A 6,000-nucleotide genomic window follows, 5' to 3' on the forward strand; every position below is an offset into this window, starting at 1 on the left:
GGTTCAGCATGCCTGCACAGCAAGCCGTCTCCATCTCTGCTGGGTCCTGCCATCCACAGCCCAGGCACCAGGCTCAGAAACACCCTGTTACTTTGGCCTCTTGTTTAGCTCTCAGCCTCTGCCAGGGCCTGTCACTCCTCGTGCTCAGTGCCCTCTTCTCTCTGGTGTCAGCAGCCCTGTTGGGTTTTCCGGCCCTTTGCTGAGCCCACTCAATGCACTCTCTTTCCAGATGGCACTCTCATTCTCCTGTGGAAGACCCTTCCACAGCAACCCATGGTCTGTCACGGTCGCCATTGCCCACTGAGCTCTGGGAGTGGCAGAGGGGCCGTGGCCGTGGCCGTGGCTAGTGAGGCTGAGGGGCTGCAGAGGCCCCGGGGAATTCGACTTCCTTCCCTTTACCCCCGCTTTGACCAGCACTGTCCTGCTTCCCTCTGATTTATGCAGGAAGCTTCTGGGTAATATTTGATGTGGAAACAAAAGGTTTGTGTGGCTAAACATAAGTTAGAAAACCACTGAACTACACAGCAGAACCCACGCACTGCAGCTTAGCCTTTGAGACCCGGAACAACAAAGGTGACTCCTCTGTCTGCCTCCACTGCTGCTCCGTGCCAGACCCACACTCCATTGGGCCCCAGAGGTCTCGTCACCTCCCACCTTTGTGCCTGGGATGAACAGAGGGGCCTCTCCTCTTTCTAATTCCCCAGGGTTGAAGGGCAGGCTCAGACCCACCCCCCTCTGATGTAGCTATATCTACCCTGTTTGCTAAGGCTGGAGAGTCCCCTCTTATCCCTGGCCACAGCTGATGGGACCAAGGGACCTGGGTGCAGGCAGAACCCTCTGCAGATCTTCTGGGGTCTGGGTCAGAAACATAGGCCTGCTGGAAGAAGTGGAGTTGAGAAATGGAGTCGCTGGGGGATTGTGGCTGGTGCTGGGTAGAAAGGCTGTGTGGAGTCAACTGATGAATGGGTAAAGAAAACGGTCTGTCCTTAGGAGTCAGTCATACTTGGGGTAGGGGCAGGCACTGGGGACAGCTGTTAAGTCATTGCTTGGGGTGTCCACATCCCATATCAGAGTCCCTGGGCTCACGTCTAGGCTCTGCTTCTGATCCAGCTTCCTGCTGATTGGCATCCTGGGAGACAACAGGTGATGGCTCATCTACTTGGTTCCTTGCTATCCATGTGGGAGACCTGGATTGAGTTCCATGCTTCTGGCGTCAGTCTGGCCCAGCCCTGGCTGTTTAGGCATTTGAGGAATACTTGCACATGGGAAGTTTCTCTCCCCCCCCCTCAAATAAATAAATAAATAGTTAAAAAGTACTTGGCATTAAAAACAAAGTCCTGATGTGTACTACAGCGGGAAGGAAACTTGAAGACACTATGCTATGGTCACAAAAGACAGTAAAGGATTCTGTTTCCGTGAGAAGCCCAGAGCAGGGAAACCCAAAGCGATAGAATGTAGGCTAGTGGTCGCCAGAGCGTGGGCCAGGGACATGATGCTGACAGGAATGGGGTTTCTTTGTAGGGTGAGGAAGATACTCTGAAGTGAGTGATGATGGCGGCACACTATTGTGAATATACTAAAATCCACTGGATTGTACACTTTAAAATAGCAGCTTTTATAGTGTGAATTATATATCAATTAAACAAGGATGGAAAGCAAACAGGGCAGCTCTAATGAGTAAAGATCTGGGCAGAAGGGGTAGGTGTTACGATGCAGGGGGTTAAGCCGCTGCCTGGGATACCTGCACCCCATATCACAGTGCTTGGTCCCAGTCCAGCTGCTCTGCACTTCTGATCCAGCTCCCTGCTAATGCGCCTGGGAGGCAGCAGATGAGGGTCCAAGTACTTAGGCTCATGCCACCCACGTGGGAGACCCAGATGGAGTTCCTGGCTCCTGGCTTCAGCCTGACCTAGTCTTGGCTGTTGTGGGCATTTGGGGAGTAAATCAGTGGGCTGAAGATCTTTGTCTCTGTCTCTCCCTCTCTCTGTGTCACTTTGCCTTTCAAATAAATAAAGAAATATTAGAATAATAATAATAATAATGTAGGTGGTAAATAGCAACTGCAGACACCAAGGGCCAAGGCGAGGCCCTGGGACATCGTGAGCCTCTTCCTAAAGGAGCACACCGCCCCCTAGTGGGGAGGCTGACCAAAAAGACTCCTGGATTTCAGGGCCTGCGTCTGGTCAAGGCCCTGGTGGAGGACAGATGCTGACACCATGCGGATGTAGTCCACAGTGCTGGACAAACCACGTTCTACAGGGAGACAAAGAGAAGCGGGAATCTGTGGGCAAAGAGGGGCTCAAAAGAGACAAGTCAGCCAATTGCTTTTTGTGTGCCTTACTTGATTTTGATTCAAACATTCTGTGAAAAACGTTAGTGGTGACTTTCGACACATTTGGAAATTTGAACACTAACTAGATGTCTGATAATGCTGAGATCTTGTTTTTTCCAGATTTGATAATTGCATTTTTGTTTTTAAAAGAGTCTAAATCTTTTAGAATTAATGAAATGCTGGAAGAATGAGATGATGCCTGGGATTTATTTCCAAGTAATCGGCAGGGAAAGAAATTGGACATAAATAGACAATTACTGAAGCCAGGGAGCAGGAGGTGGGAGTTCTAAGTGCTGTCGCACGAGCTGCAAGTTGTCCAAATTTCCCTGTTTATGAAGACACTTCAAAAAGTTCTTAGAAAAGTGGAATTAAAAAATAAGTGTATTTTGGTGTAAACATTTTAAAATCTATGCATAGTTGTTTTCATAACATGCCTTCTCCATGAACTTTTAGAAGTCTTCTGTAGTAATGAAAACAACTGAGACAAGGAGGGTTGACGGAGAAATCACGGGCCTGAGGTGAGTGTGGGTCTGAGGTGGGTGTCATCGGTGGTCGGCCTCCAGGCCGGCTGAGACCTGTCGGCATCCAGGGATCTCCACCCTCTGCAGCCCTCCCTGGCCTGTGCACCCTCCCAGGAGGGAGCATTCTCCAGGTGGCCCCATCACTGCCTCTAGGGCAGGGAGATGCAAGCTGACGCCTGCGAACCAAGGCACGAGGGATGAACAGTCACGTGTAGCCACTGCTGTGGCAGAACGTTCCAGACTGTGGCCTCCTGATCCCCGTGCAACTCAGAGAGCAAAGTGCTGCGGCGTGCGAGAAAGAGGGCGGGCAAACCTCTCGGCTCAGAGCTCAGGGCACTTTAGGGAAGGGAGAAGCTACCTCTGGCTCACAGGTGGGAGAAAATCTGAATTTTTTTAAACAAAGGCGCTAAATCTTGGCAACATTTTTTTTTTAAGATTTATAATTGACTTCTTCAAGAGAGCGCACCAAATGGTGGATGACGCCTGCAACAGGAGGGCCCGGATGCCCTGGGGACCCTGGGGACCTGGAGTGTCTGTCAGAGGACCCGTCTCCAGCTGTGGCTACAGCACAGGTTTTTACACAAGAAAAGTAAAGTGAATAAAGTCTGTTGAAAAAAAAAAAAGATTTATATATTTGAAAGCCAGAGTTACAGAGAGAGAGGGGGAGATACAGAAAGAGAAGTCTTTCATCTGTTGGTTCACTCCCCAGATGGCTCCAACAGCCTGAGCCAGGCCAGGCTGAAGCCAGGAGCCAGGAGCCAGGAGCTTCTTCCAGGTCCCCCACATGGGTGCAGGGGCCCAAGGACTTGGGTCATCTTCTGCTGCTTTTCCAGGAACATTACAGGGAGCTAGATTGGAAGTAGAACAGCTGGGACTCAAACCGGCACCCATATGGGATGCTAGCGCTGCAGGCAGAGGCTTAGCCCGCTACACTACAGTGCCTGCCCTGGTAAATTCTATTTAAAGGAGTTTGAACCAAATTGGAATGACAGATAAATCATGAAACAAATCTTTGAATTTTTAAAAGAAGTCTTCTTTTTAAATTATTTATTTGAGAGGCAGAAAGAGAGCACTCCAATCTGCCATTTCACTCCCTAAATTCCTGTGACAGCCAGGGCGGGGCCAGGCTGAAGCTGAGCACCTGGAACTCAGTCTGGGTGTCCAGCATGGGTGGCGAGGACCCAAGCACTTGAATTGTCACCACTGCCTCCCAGGGTGTGCATTAGTAGAAAGCTGGAATTGAAAATGGAGCTGGGGCTCAAACCCAGGCACTGTCCTGTGGGATGGGAGCGGTGTAGCCAGTGTCTTTAACCGCTAGGCCAAACAGCTGCTCCGAAAAGTAATCTTGAATGAGTTTCTCGATTACAACTAAAAATCCCTTCAGGGATATGTTCTGCCTCCCTCAGAGCTGAGCACTTTGGAAATGACTGGGGCCCTTCCCAGGCCAACGATGTTAGGACAGAGAGCCTTGTTCTTGCAGAAGCAGTGCCCAAGTTCTCCCTCTCTCTTTATTTATTTATTTATTTATTTATTTATTTATTTTTGACAGGCAGAGTGGACAGTGAGAGAGAGAGACAGAGAGAAAGGTCTTCCTTTTTTCCTTTGGTTCGCCCCCCAATGGCCGCCGCGGCCAGTGCACCGCGCTGATCCAAAGGCAGGAGCCAGGTACTTATCCTGGTCTCCCATGGGGTGCAGGGCCCAAGCACTTGGGCCATCCTCCACTGTACTCCCTGGCCACAGCAGAGAGCTGGACTGGAAGAGGAGCAACCGGGACAGAATCTGGTGCCCCGACCGGGACTAGAACCTGGGGTGCTGGCGCCGCAGGTGGAGGATTAGCCTATTGAGCTGCGGCGCCGGCCCCAAGTTCTCTCTTAAAAGGTTCTTTAAACAGGTCTTCAAAGAAGGAGGTACCTTTCTCTGAAGGGAGGAGAGAACTTCCACTTTGACTATGACCTTGTCTAAATATGATTAGAGTCGTTGAACTCAAAAGGCTTCCATAGCCTTGGAAACTCATGACTGGAGCATAGGGAGATTACTGATGCCATAAACAAGAGTGTCAATTTGTAAAGTCAACAACAGGAGTCACTGTGCACTTACTCCTCATGTAGGATCTCTGTCCTTAATGTGCTGTACATTGTGATTTAATGCTATAATGAGTACTCAAACAGTATTTTTCACTTTGTGTTTCTATGTGGGTGCAAACTGTTGAAATCTTTACTTAATGTATACTAAACTGATCTTCTGTATATAAAGAGAATTGAAAATGAATCTTGAGGCCAGCGCCGCGGCTCAATAGGCTAATGCTCCACCTAGCGGCGCCGGCACACGGGGTTCTAGTCCCGGTCAGGGTGACGGATTCTGTCCCGGTTGCCCCTCTTCCAGGCCAACTCTGCTGTGGCCCAGGAAGGCAGTGGAGGATGGCCCAAGTGCTTGGGCCCTGTACCCCATGGGAGACCAGGAGAAGCACCTGGCTCCTGGCTTCGGATCAGTGCTGCGCGCCGGCCGCAGCGGCCACTGGAGGGTGAACCAACGGCAAAGGAAGACCTTTCTCTCTGTCTCTCTCTCTCACTGTCCACTCTGCCTGTCAAAAAAAAAAAAAAAAAAAAGAAGAAGAAGAAAAAGAAAATGAATCTTGATGTGAACGGAAGGGCAGAGAGAGCAGGAAAGGGGAGGGTTGCGGGTGGGAGGGAAGTCATTGTGGGGGGGGGGGGGGAAGCCATTGTAATCCATAAGCTGTACTTTGGAAATTTATATTCATTAAATAAAAGCGTTTTTTTTTAAGTTCTTTAGTCTGTTTAAATGCTGAGCGTTTGTGCCTAAGGGGGTGAGACTATCCTAAAGGCTTGGTGAGGTTGGTAAAACCCAGGAATTTTGTCCCAGAGTGGAGATGTGTGCCCTGCAGGCTCGGGGGCTCTTAGTGAGCCTCGGAGCAGGAGCCCCTGCTGGATGGCGAGTGAGGCGGTGGGCTCTGAGCCGGGCTTGGAAGTGGTGGCTGAGCAATCCCTCTGTCTTCCCTACTCACCTTTGTTAAGAAGAATGCTGACGTTTGAGTGGAGCAATTCCCCACCTAGCCTCCAGTCGGGTCCAGCGGGTTCTGAGGGAGTGGTAGGAGCACACCAGGTCCATCTGGGAGCAACATGTGAGTGT

The sequence above is a fragment of the Oryctolagus cuniculus genome, chromosome 12 (assembly GCF_964237555.1).
Source record: "Oryctolagus cuniculus chromosome 12, mOryCun1.1, whole genome shotgun sequence".
Classification (NCBI taxonomy): Eukaryota; Metazoa; Chordata; class Mammalia; order Lagomorpha; family Leporidae; genus Oryctolagus; species Oryctolagus cuniculus.